This window comes from Ursus arctos, unplaced genomic scaffold (genome assembly GCF_023065955.2).
Source record: "Ursus arctos isolate Adak ecotype North America unplaced genomic scaffold, UrsArc2.0 scaffold_2, whole genome shotgun sequence".
NCBI classification, from domain to species: domain Eukaryota; kingdom Metazoa; phylum Chordata; class Mammalia; order Carnivora; family Ursidae; genus Ursus; species Ursus arctos.
In genome coordinates, this window is record NW_026622874.1 from 68,550,020 (window position 1) to 68,563,862 (window position 13,843).

A 13,843-nucleotide genomic window follows, 5' to 3' on the forward strand; every position below is an offset into this window, starting at 1 on the left:
CCCGCTTCCCGTCGTCCTCCGCGGCCCAGGCGCGCGGCTGGGAGCGTTTCCGGCCGGCTCGAGGGGGGGCGCGGCTGAGAACGGCGCTCGAGGCACTAGTGGCTACAGGTGTGTGCGGCAGCCCGCGAAGTCCGCTCAGTGTTGAGGAGCAGGCAGGGTGAGTTTAGGACACGGCCGCGGTATTTAGTTGCACCTTGGGTTCACGGCGGTTCCCGCAGGAAATGTTTGTGGAGGCAGGGACGGCTCCTCGGAACGCACCTGCCGGAGGGGGAGGGTCTTGGAGACGCGCCGAGCGCGGCCGGTCGGGGTGGGAGAACTTCCTGGCCGAGGTGGTAGCGGGTGTACGGAGGCCGGGAGGTCGGGTGGTGGTGGCCGCATGAGGGAACAGCGGCCGGCTCTCGGCGCTGGCTGCTGCGAGCGGTCACGTGCAGCCAGAGGGGTTCGCCTCGGGCTCCAGTTTGAGGACCTCCTAGCTGCCGGTACCGGGGGTCGTCGGGAGACGCGGGCGCACCCGAGGAAGGATCTGGAGAGGCAAGACTGGAGGCCGAGGGAGCCATTGGGAGAAGGCTGTAATCCGCAGAAGTGAGCGTGGCCCAGAGTGGAAGTTGGAGGGGAAAGCATGGAGAGGTGCTTAGGCGTTCGGATTAAGATTGTAGCTTTCGGGCTTGAGCGTCTGGAGTGCAGTGTGCTTCCATTTACTGAAATAATGAACACCGGAGGAGTAGCTTTGGAAGGACAAGCGTACGTTCAGCTGGGTTTTCAAGACGTAACACCATTAAGATTCGCCCTATTAAAGTGTACAATTCAGTGGTTTTTCGTACATTCACAGGGTGCAGATACTCCTCCTTCCGCCTTCCCCTCTCCCCAGCACCCTGGCCCCAGCAAATCACTGTTCCTGTGGATTTACCTATGGTGTTCATTTTATATAAATGCCATTGTGCAATCTGTGGCCTTTTTTGGTCTGGCTTTTACTTAGCACAATGTCTTTAAGGTCCATCCATGTTGTAGCATGAATGGGTTCTTCACGTCTTTTAGTGGCTGAAAAATATTCCCTTGTCTGGATATTCCACATTCTCTTTATCCGTTTATCAGTTGGTGGGCTTTTTGGCTATTACGAATAATGCTGCTGTGAACAATGTTGTAGGAGTTGCATGTTTTTAGTTCTCTTGGGTATATACCTAAGAATGTAATTGCTGGGTCATACTACATTTAGTTGCGAGTGTTGAGTTTCAAATGCTAATAGGACTCCCAAGAGCTTTTTCTGTATGGTTTTGGAAACGTAAGTTGCTTTGTAATATGGTTTCCAATATTAGTTCAGTAGACAGCACAAGAGTAGTGGCAACACAGTGGCATGTTTGGAGTGGAGTGTCTCATTTGTACTTGCAGGGTTTTCATTTACAGAGGTGACTGGGTGACCACATGGAGAGGCCAGTGCCATTGGAAGAATTTGTTATATTTCCAGATAGAAGAGGGTATGCCATGCCATGCTACATGGGGCCACAGGGAAGGTTTTGGTGGGGAGGCAGAGCAGGAGAGGGGAAAGCCTAGGTCAGAGCCTTCATTCCTTGAGAAAGGTAAGGCAATCCAGAGGAAACAGTTTAGGACTGGCAAGTTTTAATGATTCTGGTGGGCTTTGGGCTATAGCAGTGGTCTCTAGTTGCCTGATCCCTGGCCCTGGGATGATTTACGGGTAGAGAAAATACTGGTTTGGTCTGTGAGCATTAAAGGAGTTGATTGGTTTGGATGTGAGAGGCTGCTCCCAAGTAAGTTGATTACCATCTTTAGGAATTAGCTAGCCCTGGGAAGCGCAGTCTCTCCCCACCAACAAGGTTTTTTAAGATGTCAAAGCATCATAAGATACAGAAAATTTTAAAAATGTGATTAATACACATGGCTGGGTTGATATGAAGGCCAGTTGTACAGGTGGTGCGGATTTTTCTCTAGTTGGATTGGAAGTGCAGGGCCTGAGCCCAGTTTAGGACTCAGATCTCTTAGAGGCCTGGGGAAGAAAACTCTTCCCTGTGCAAAAAAATCTGGCCATATTATTCTTTTAAGGAAAATTAGCTAGTTGAAGTATATTTTAGAGAAGGGAGTGCTTTTTAGACCTTAGATTCTCAACTAAATTACTTGGGGAATATGTTAAGCTGGAAATGCTTGGATACCACTCTTTGAGCTGCTGAATAAATTTTGGGCAACCCTTCCAACCTGTATCTTTTGAAAGTTTCACAGGTGATTTCTGATGCTCTTTAGATTAGATACCGATGAGCACTATACTTAATTGATACCTGCTGATTGAATCCTGTAGGCTAAGTGTGAAAGAGATGACAAAAGCTGGGTGAGAGATTATTGGGTTTTAGAGTTAGACTTAGTTTCTCCCTTCAATGAACAAAGTTCTGGGGCAGCTTTATCTTTGGCCCAGGGTGAACCATGGGAGCTCCCTTGACCTGGACCCTGTTGTGACGCATCTTCAGCAGAAGCTCTGAGGTTCATACTATTCCGCTGGAATTAGGCGGGAGTAGCCTCATGTGATGAAGCTGAGGGGCGTGTCCAGAGACAATGTTACTACGTCCATGTTACTTCATTGGGAATTCCACATGTTGACTGCCAGCCTTTGTGGCAGAACTGCACTACTAAAACACTAAAGCCAGGCACATGAAGTAACATTTAATGTATTAAAAGGTTATGTTTAATAAAGCTTACAAAGTTTACCGGAAAGAGAAAATGCTTGCAGAAGTGTATGGAAAATTTTAGACACAGTGTAAGGAATGTTTTCAAAGCCCTTAGGAGTAGATCATTTTTGGGTCCAGAGAAAATAGGCAAAAGTTGAATATGCTGATTATCACTTCCTTACTCTCCTGGAATGTTTCCTTTTTGGAAACTTTGGGCATCTTCCACTGAGTTAATGTTTTCAACAGTTCTTTGGAAGAAGTGAAAGGCCCTTGTCCCAGGTCTGTGGTTTGGTTATAAATCACAAAACCAAAACCTGCCCAGCACCCTCTCATTTATCTTGGCAGGATTTGGGGAGAGAGCAGATTGAACAAGGGAGAATTGTCTGTTTCCGTAGTTCTTTGGTCATATAAACTTTCATTTACTGTTGTATAATCATGTTTCCTACACTGCTAAAATTGTTGAAATCAGATGGAAGGACTGTTTACATTTCAGAGTGTACAGAAGATATTCTGGTTTATGCTGTATTTCTCCCAGTCTACCACTGTTAACTTTTGTGTGATTTAGTTCTATTAATGTTGTTAGATGAGTTTAAGGGGAGATTCCATGCAGACGTACTGGCCTTAACTGCAAAACAGCATTTTGCCCAATAAAGTTGATAATGGCATTTGTAATTTTGCTGTTAAAATTAAGTCCTCTTTCACTTAATATTGTTAAAATGGGAGTACTGTCCCAAACGATCTGTAGATTCATTGTAATCCTTGTCAAAATCCCAATAGCCCCCCTCTTTTTTTTCCCCCCAGAAATGGAAAAACTGATCTTAAAATTTGTGCGAAATTGTAAGGAACTGTAAATAGCCAAAATATTCTTGAAGAAGAACAAGGTTGGAAGGTGCACACTTCTAATTTCAAAACTTACTACAAAGCTACAGTAATCAAGACTGCACTACTGGCTTATGAATAGATATGTGTATATATATCAGTGGAATAGAGAGTCCAGAAATAAACCCACGTGTTCATGGGCAATTGGTTATTGACAAGAATGCCAAGGGACTCTTGACTGCTCAGTCATTTAAGCGTCTGACTTCAGCTCAGGTCATGATCTCGGGGTCCTGGCATCAAGCCCCGCATCAGGCTCCCTGCTCGGCGGGGAGCCTGCTTGTCCCTCTCCCTCTGCCTCTCCCGCTGCTTGTGCCCTCTCCTTCTCTCTCTTAAATAATCTTTAAAAAAAAAAAAAAAGTCAAGATCTTTCCTTGGGGAGAGAAGAATCTTTTGGATGAATGGTTCTGGGACAACAGAATATCCACATGCAAAAAAAAGAATGAAGTTGGACCCTTTATATCATATACAAAAGTAAATTCAAAATGGGTTAAAGACCTAAGTGGGAGAACAAAAGCATAAAACTTTTAGGAGAAAATAAATAAATCATGACCTTGATTTGACCATGGATTCTAGATATGATAACAAAAGCACAAGCAAGGAACAAAAGACAAAAATAATTGGACTTAATAAAAATGTAAAATGTTTGTTTATCAAGGACCCTGTCAAGGGATGGGAAGGACAACCCCCACAGGGTGGGAAAGAACATTTGAAAGTTGTATCTGATAAGGGTCTAATATCCACAGTGTACAAAGAACTCTTACAACTCAGTAACAAAAAGATGATACTCACTTTGAAAATAGGCAAAGGACTTGAGTAGACATTTCTCCAAAGAAGAGATATGAATGGCCAACAAGTGCACGAAAAGATGCTCAACATCATCAGTCATTAGAGAAACGCAAATCAAAGCCACTGTGAGATACCACTTCACATCCCATAGGACAGCCTTGAGAAGGAAATTCAAAAACCCCATAAATCCCAGAAAATAAGTGTTGGGAAGGATCTGGAGAAATTGGAGGCCTCGTACATTGCTAGAGGTTCATAATGGTGCAGCTGCTGTGGAAAAACAGTTTGGTGGTTCCTCAGTAGGTTAAACATAGAATTACTATGACTCGGTAATTCTGTTCTTCAGTATTTGCCCAAAAGAATTGGGGAAAAAAAAAAAGTTTAATCAAAAACTTGGGCTCCTCCTAATAGCCACAGTAGATGCCCAACAGTAGATGAATGGATCAACAAAACATGGCATAGACCTGTGGTATATCCAGGGGAATGAATACATGTTACGATATGTGTTTGCTTATTTCTAATGATTATACTAATGGTATAATTAAGTTTTGGTTATATATGGTGCATGTATACACCGTATAAATGGTATAACCTTTTATTTTTAAAAGTTTGCCAGTTCTTTGATGAAACCAGAATCCTTTATCAGTTCTTAAGGGAAAACACTCAAGACTGAAGGCTGGTTCTTCACTTTAAACAATTTTTTTTTTTAAAGATTTTACTTATTTGTCAGGAGAGAGAGCACCAGCAGGGGGAGCGGCAGGCAGGGGGAGAAGCAGCGCTCCGCTGAGGAAGGAGCCTGACGCAGGGCTCAATCCTAGGACCCTGGGATCATGACCTGAGCTGAAGACAGACGCTTAACTAACTGAGCCACCCAGGCATCCCTCACTTTAAACAATTTTTTGTGAAGCGTAATATACAATAAGAACATAAGTAGTATAAAGAATATTGATAAACAGAATATTGATAAACACAGGTGGATCTACTGTCCAGCCTAAGAAATAGAACATTATCTTCAGTATTTAAAAAAAAATAAGTAATCTCTACACCCCATTCAGGACTTGAACTCATGATCCCAAGATCAAGAGTCACATGCTTTACTGACTGAGGCAGCCAGGTGCCCCTATCTTCAGTATATTTAAATTCAAATTTCCCTTTACTGCTTCAGTTAATACTTCATTGAGTCAGCAGATTGGTTATAAATATAAGGAAAATTCATAAGAGTGGCTTTCAGCAAATGTACATTTATCACATGTCATACTCATTTGTACACATCATTTATCACATCATTTAGTTACATTCATGTAACTGGGTAAAAGCATTTCAAGATTGGAAAGCTCCACATAGTTAAGTTTTTTGTTGTTGTTGTTGTTTTGTTTTGTTTTGTCTTAAGATTTATTGACTTGAGAGAGAGTATGTGCACAGGGTGGGTGTGGAGGGTGTGGGCAGAAGGAGAGAGAATCCCAAGCAGACTCTGCACTGAGTGTGGAGCCGGATACGGAGCTCGATTTCCTGACCCTGAAATCACGACCTGAGCTGAAACTGAGTCAGATGCTTACCAAACTGGGCCACTCAGGCACCCCATTAGTAAAGGAAACTTTTAATTTGGAACCTGAACGTGGCTGCAAATAAATACTGAGTTTTGTCTGTGGGAAGAAAAGAACATTTATGAGTTATATCCTAGGCACCTTCTTTGGCCTTTTCCATCCATCATCTTCCTTAATCCTCTGAAAAACTTTATGAGATAAATATTATTGCACTAATTTATTAATGAGGAAATTGGCCCATGGTAAATAATTTGCTCAAGGTCACAAAGCTAACAAAGCAGATCCAGGACTCCGCCCAGATGTGTCTAAATGCAAACTGACCACCTCACCCAATTATCTTCCTTCCCCAAATCCCAGGGAACCTGGAGTTTACATTTGGGGGATTGGCTGCTATTACATCTTTTCTCTAACCTTGATGGGAACTTCTAGTCCATTGACCCTATTGCCTTTTCTTCTCCCCATTTTTATGCAGCTTGTGGACCATTATGCCTGGAATATTCTTACCGGTACCCTGCCTTAGTCCCCTTAGTTTTAGTCTTGTCCATTGAAACAATAAATATGCCTTTTCTGTCTCTTAATCTACATGTTTCTCCTCAATCCTTTATTTTCCTTCTGTCTGCTGAGGGACATTGACAGGTTGATTTGTAGAGTCTTTCAGTTTGGATTTTGCTTATTAAATTTGCATTACAGCTCGACATGTTCTTCTGTCCTCTATAATTCCTCTAAATTTATAAGCTGGACCGAAGAGGCTTTATCAAGCTAGGATTTAATCCTTTGGCAAGATTATAGATAGTGTTGTATTCACTTGCTGGGAAGCATCTAATGTCGGGGTGTTGGCTTTTTAAAAAAGAACAGCCATCCGATGCTCAGTGGCTAGATCTGTTACTTCATTGGAGATTGCATGATTAGTGATACTCTAATTATAATTTTGTTTTCATATATTAGCTGGAGTCATTTTAGAAGGACAGACTTCCCCTTATGTACTGGTTGGTTAGTCTAAGCTGTAGGTCATATAGAAAAGGCAGGATAAATCTTTGATTCCTTTATCTAGTTTTCAAAGTAGTTCTCTTTCATCCTCAGAAGGTGACCACTTAGTTTTCTTTTTTTTTTTTTAAGATATTCTTTTTTTTTTTTTTTTTTAGATTATTTATTTTTGTGTGAGAGAGAGCTTGAGTGAGCACACAAGTGGGGGGAGGAGCAGAGGGAGAAGCAGACTCCTCACTGAGCAGGGAGCCCGATGTGGGACACAATCCCAGGACCCTCGGACCTGAGCCAAAGGCAGATGCTTAACTGAGCCACTCAGGCACCCGAGTTTTCTTTTAATATATCATCATCAGGGCGCCTGGGTGGGGCATGTGGTTGAGCCTCCCACTCTTGATATCAGCTCAGGTGGTGATTTTGGGGTGGTGGATCAGACCTGCATCAGGCTCCACACTCTGCGGCCAGTCTGTCTCTCCCTCTGCCCTTCCCCTCTGTGTGCACATGTTTTCTCTCTCTCAAATAAATAAATCTTGAAAATAAAGTATCATCAATTCATGGATTTTAATTATTCAGTGGGTTTCAATTCATTGAAGTTACTGTTCTTATTAAAGCCTGATTAATCCCATCTTTGGTCAGTGAGAGCCTCTAACTTGGCTCCTGAGTCCTTTTGACACAGTCCTAGCAGTCATTGAGAGTGTCCTTGGTATCTGGTGTAGGGGAAGCAAAATTTTACCTCTACCCTCTTAGGGTTCCATTGGCTGGGCCTGGGAGTTAAAAAGACATAAGACACATCAGGAGAAAGGCATACACAGTTTTTTAAAGATTTTATTTATTTGTTTGTTTGTTTGTTTGAGAGAGAGAGAGAGAGAGCAGGAGAGGGGGGAGGGTCAGAGGGAGAAGCAGATTCCGTGAAGAGTGGGGAGCCCGATGCAGGACTCGATCCTGGGACTCCAGGATCATGACCTGAGCCGAAGGCAGACGTTTAAGCGACTAAGCCACCCAGGTGCCCCAGGCATACACATTTTTGTAACACAAATTTTATTTTACTTTATTTTAAAACTTTTTATTAGTATGTGGGCATGAGCTGGGGAAGGGGCTGGGGAAGAAACAGACTCCCCGCTGAGCAGGGAGCTTGATGTGGGGCTCAATACCAGGACCCCGGGATCATGACCTGAGCCAAAGGCAGACGCATAACTTGACTGAGCCACCCAGGCGTCCCTGTAACACAAATTTTAAATGACATGGGAGCCTTCATGAGGAATGAAGACCCAAAGAAATGATGAAACTTACTTGCTTTTGTATTAGATTGAATGAAGAGACAGTTGTGAAAAAGTGACTAAAATATATGGTGAGGAAGATAAGGAACATCATTATTTTTAACAATATCTGTTTATAGAACTCTCTGTTTCAACTTTATCCTTGATGATAAGAATGTTACTCTCCTGATATGGAGAGGACTTCTCTTATATGGGAATTACATCTGCTTGAAGAAAAAGAAGGAAGGTCAGAGTGTTTTCCTTACATTTGCTGTTTTTAAGTATCTTTAACTCAAAATAGTATGCCAAAGCAGCTTATTTTGGGGTGGCACGTTCTGAACTCCTCCATTGGTATGTCAGGTTGTTTCAGGCTCATTTCCCGCACCCAGACTTGGAATCAGCAATTTCTCCAGGAAACGTGGGTTTCTTTTAGTGGGTGATGGTGTTTCAGAATCACAGTCTTGGTACTAGGAATGCTCTTTGGTACCAGATTGACTATTGTTTCCAGCCTTGCCAGTGATCAGAGCTAGGAAGTATATATATTTGAGAGAAAATATTGTGAGTTCCTATTATGTCTATTTTTTTAAAAAAGATTTTATTTATTTGAGAGAGAGAGAGAGAGAGTGAGCTGGAGAGCTGAAGCCAACTCCACACTGAGCCCAAGGCCTGACATGGGGCGAGATCTCACAACCCACAAGATCATGATCTAAGCCAAAACCAGGAGCTGAATGCTCAGCCACCTGAGCCACCCAGGTGCCCCCTTACTACTGTTTAAGTTCAGGACTGTAGGTTTTGTGTTTTTTTAAAAAGGTTTTATTTATTTGAGAGAGAGCGCATGCATGCACAAGCAAGGGGGAGGGACAAAGAGAGGGGGACAAGCAGACTACCTGCTGAGCCTGACCTAGGGCTTGATCCCAGAACCTGAGCCGAGGGCAGCTGCTTAACTGACTGAGCCACCCAGGTGCCCCCGTAGAACATTCTCATTAAAACCTTCTCTTTTGGGGTAGATCTTCAGCTCCGTGTTTGCATTTCCTGTATACTAGTTGTCTGTTTAGCGTTTCTAAACTTTACTGAGGCATCTGGCATTCACCTCCAGCAGCCAGTAATCGAGTTCCCTCTCTGCATTCAGGTCTTCCAATCCTAATCCTTCATCCTCCAGAGTGAAATCTGATTCTCTTCACACAGTCTGCTCACAGGATTCTTATCAGTAGTTTACATTCACCTCAGTTAAATACTGTTTTTACCTTTCCCAAAAATACATTTGGCTTTTCTCTTATGTAACAGAAGTGATTATAATGCTTTTATTGCCCTAACTGCACGTCTTATGGGAGAGTAGAACTTGATTTGTGCAGAACCTAGCATCATCCACAGTTTGTTGTCTCATAAATACTTGGGGTGTTGATAAGGAGTGGTGGGGGGAGGGTGGCAGCAGGAGAGGGAATGGTTATCCAGTGACCTCTTGCTGCTGCCCCTTTGTGAATGTGATGAGTGGCTGTGCAGTGAGCGCAGAGTAGTTCCAGGCCTTAGTTCTGCCCCTAGTCTGTGTAGGTGGCACTTAGGGGTGTGTGTGTGTTTCTTTTCTGTTGTTATAAACAATACTGCCATGAACATGCTTACCTCTGCCTCCTTGCTCACATGGGCCAGTGGGATTTTCACCCTTCATGGGCTGTTGCCCACTTGCTTGGAGAGCAGAGCAGGAGGACCCAGGAGGCTTTAGTGCTTCTAGCCTTGCTTCTTGAAAGGGACCTGGTGGTGCGTGATATATATTCCAGAGTGGAAGAGTGTGAGCACTGGCCTGCTGAGGGGCTGCTTATCCCTGATGAGCATAACTGAACTAACTCAGGACCTATTGATGCAGCTTATTTGAATTTGGAGAGAGTTCAGTGTTCTCAACTCCCCATACCTTCTGAGACCCAGAGGTAGAGGTCAGGAATCTCCTCTAACTGTTGCTTTCCTCCGTCCCCACCAGCCCAGGGCAATTGGACCCTCCTGAGAAGAAATGTCGTATCTCCCAGTAGCCCCGTATCCTGAAGTGCTGAAATGAATTTTCACCATTGATGTGTTTGTTCTGCAAGATTCTCCACTTGTGGGGTCTGGAGCTGTGGTCAAAAACAAGAGTCATCTGCCATTGAGGTGTATGGCTAAGTGTCCCTTCTAAGATTGTACAGTAGGTGGTTGTGACTATTTTTATGAACCTATTGGGCTAAGCAAGGTCCCTATTAAGTATAACACAGAAAAGAAAGGGAAAGGATAGGTGAGAAGGAAAACAAAGGAGCCCCCAAAAGAGGTGTGGTTTAGGAGTCATCGAGTGCCACTGTCCGTGATGGCTTCAGCTATCCCTTGGTGGTCTCTGGGCCACAGGAAGCAATCCTGGACGTGGTACTCTTCACCTGAAATAACTCCTCTCAGCATTTGTTCCAGTAAATGGCAGACGTGCCCTGTAGCAGAACATGCCAGGTGAAGAGCTGTCAGCAGGCTAATCACAGTGCTCTTTGATCAGAGAAGGCTTTTCCGCCAAAGCTGTCACTTTGGTTTGGCCAGGTCTCCTGTGTGTGCTCAGAGAGTCTCAAACTGTCCCTTAGGCACACAGAACAGGGTAGGGGATAAATTAATAATCAGAAATGTTTAGAATATTTGCCCGCTGTGTTTAGTTCTTTCATTGAGAACATTTTCTGCAACAAGTGGTGTAAGGAAGGGAAGGTGTTTTTTGTGTTTATTCAGGCCAGCATGTATTCATGGAACCCCTATGTTTGTGAAAAGGTTGAGTGATCTGGCTTATGAAAGAACTGAAAACAAAGGTTTTATGTTGAATTTTTGGTCTTTGTACTTTATGATAAACTTGTGCAGAACTATTTAGTGTAGAAATCAGCTGAAGGTTAGCTAGATCCAGTTCTTCCTCAGGCGAGCCATTTTCCATAGATCCTGAGGAGGCTGTAACTCGATCTCTTAATAAATGTGACCTTTAATATCAGTACGACTGTAGACTACTTACATGAGGTAGTTGACTCTTACCAACAACACAAGTATCACGCCATATTGTAGTGTGATCCCATTTCAGTTTCATTACAGAACAGATCAGTATGAATTACAGAGGTGTTTGCTTTGTCTTCCCAACAGAATTGACCCTTGCTTATATGCCAGATATTGTCATGAGCAGGTTTTTTTTTTTTAAGATTTTATTTATTTATTTGACAGAGAGACAGCCAGTGAGAGAGGGAACTCAAGCAGGGGGAGTGGGAGAGGAAGAAGCAGGCTTCCAGCGGGGCATGGAGCCCGATGCGGGGCTCGATCCCAGAACGCTGGGATCACGCCCTGAGCCAAAGGCAGACGCTTAAGGACTGAGCAACCCAGGCGCCCCGAGTAGGCATCATTATAACTGACCATGACTCGGTTATTCTGGGTTCCAAGTTAATTGGGAACAAAACCAGCTACCCCATCTCAGCTTATTGGCTTGTGCTGAGACACTGTGTGTCATGTAACAGGGCTCACCTCCCTCTTCAGGGAGGACCCAAGTGCTACGTAGAGTATTTCTTAGACCTGCTAGCTATACGTGGGATACATCTTATTCTTACTTGTTCCGGGATGAGGGGAACCACAACGCATCAGTGTAAATGTGCCCTTAGAGAACTCCCATGGGTTTGGAGGGCCACAGGATTCCCATAGGTGTGCCCCGAGCTTCAGCAGCCAGGATGGAAAGCCATTGCCCCATGGCCTCTGAGCCTCCATCTGTATTAAAATAGTTGAGTGGCTCTGTTGGGTCCGAGCACAAGCCCTTTCCGAGTGCTGGTCCTTGGATTATTTTGCATTATTTGCTGGGTTGGCCCGACCCATTTCAGTAGAGCCTCATCTTTCCAGGCCAACTCCCATCCTTTGCTTTCCTGCTGCAAGAAAACTTGGTCTAATCTGCTAATAGTTAAGAAATTGTTTTCTTATTGCTGCTCCTCATTGAAAGTGAATTCAGCTTGTCCCATGATGCCTAGATTGGCGCTTACCTCCCCTAAGGCCCATTTCTGTTTTGTGGGCCTGTGTTGTTTTATTCACCAGGCGTGTTGTTGCTACTGTGTACCAATGGCCTGAGTGCAGTTAGGATCCATAAATCTCTCCATAAACTAATCCTATTAAATTCTGGCTGCATTGAAGGAGTAGTTTCTGAAATCAGTGTTTGACATTTCTTCTGACTCCAGGACAGCTCTTCCCACCTTGTGTTATTTCCCTGTTCTCTCCTGTGAACTGGCTGGCCTGTGGTTTAGTCTATATTTTGAATCTCCTCCCAGCTGCCTTTTATCACAACCTCCACTGTTCTGGAGAGCCCCTTAGGGCTTGAACATCTTCACCTTCTGGTGTAAATGAAGTCAGGTCCTGAGGAGCAATTTTAGGAGCTGATGCTTTCTGGCCTGTTTCTATCCTAGGTAAAAATCTCTAAGCCAGAACTGGAGCTGGGTAGGCCAGTGGTAAGCTTTTCTCTGAGTGACACCCCACTCTCAGTGCTGGGCCGGAGTGGGGAGGGGAGGCAGCAGCCTGAGGTCCACTCAGCTTCTTGCTTGGATCTACCACCTCACAAGCTGAGACAAAGGTGATCAGGGCCCCAGTTCTCTCAGATCATCCTGCCCAAGGTAGAGCCTCCCTTCCATGAGTTAGGGGCTGGACAGAAGAAGGGAGTTCCCCCTTCTTTACCTCATTCACCTGAGACTTGGCTTCAGGAACAGGTTGCTGGGCCCAGATAAAACTCTGAGGTCCTGCTCTTCCAGGGAAGATAGCCCCTCTGGCTGGGTGCTGTGTTCTTGATGGCAGTAGTCTGGAGAGGGAGTGGGGTCTCCACTTGCTGCTGAACTGAGTTGGGGGAGGAAAGGAGCAGTCTTGGTTCACATACCTCAGACTCATGCCTTTCTTACCAAATTTTGCATTTCCATGGGTGCTCTTAGTTGCTGTTCACCCTTAAGACCATTTCCAGACACTTTAGACGGTTGTGTTTTATGGCTTTTATCAGTTTTACTGGGGAGCAGGTGAGCATATCTCTTCCTGTTGTCATGCCAGAAGTCAATCTTACCCTCATTTTAGTTTTGAAAACTAATAGACTGTATTTTTAGAGCATATTTAAGTTTATTGAGAAACTGACCTGAAAGCACAGTTTCCATGTACTCCCTCCCCTCGCCCCCACTACATTTTCCTCTAGTTTTAATATCCCACGGGGGTTTGCTACTACATTTATTAGAGTTGATGAGCCAATATTGATGCATTAACTAAAGTCCAAGGGGCTCCTGGCTGGCTCAGTCGGTAGAGCGTGTGATTCTTGATCTCGGGGTTGTGAGTTTGAGCTCCATGTTGGGTGTAGAGATTGCTTAAAAAATTAAAAGTCCATAGTTTAGGTTAGGGTTCACTCTGGCTATTTTACAGTCTGTGGCTTTTGACAAATATATAATGATAATATTCCATCATAACAGTATCATACAGAGTACTTAAGAATGCCCTAAAACTCTCCTGTGCCCCACCTGTGCGTCCATCCCTGCTTCCTGGAGCCTCTGGCAACCGTTTACCGTCTCTCTGGTTTTGCCTTTCCCCACGTATATGGTTTGGATCATGTAGCATGTAGCTTTTTCACATTGGCTTCTTTCACTTAGCAATACGTGTTTAAGGTTCCTCAATTCATCTGTTTGTCCCTCCAACTTTGTGGACAGCAGTTTGGCCTGTGTCCTCCCCTCTCGTGGACCCAAGAACTGATTGTCAATCCTGT

At 44.1% G+C, this 13,843-nt stretch overlaps 1 protein-coding gene across 12 annotated transcripts in view; it reads left to right on the top strand.

Annotated features, from left to right (window-relative positions):
* Positions 1-13,843, top strand: part of DNASE1 (deoxyribonuclease 1) — a 67,012-nt gene continuing 53,169 nt past the window's right edge. For 5 of the 12 annotated variants that reach the window (XM_057315075.1, XM_057315074.1, XM_048224888.2 and 2 more), the window contains exon 1: positions 27-157. The gene's annotated coding sequence lies outside the window, so the exon portion shown is untranslated. Of the gene's footprint in view, positions 158-346; positions 628-13,843 lie in introns of those variants that run through there. The other 7 variants (XM_048224884.2, XM_048224885.2, XM_048224889.2 and 4 more) reach the window with 4 other exon arrangements.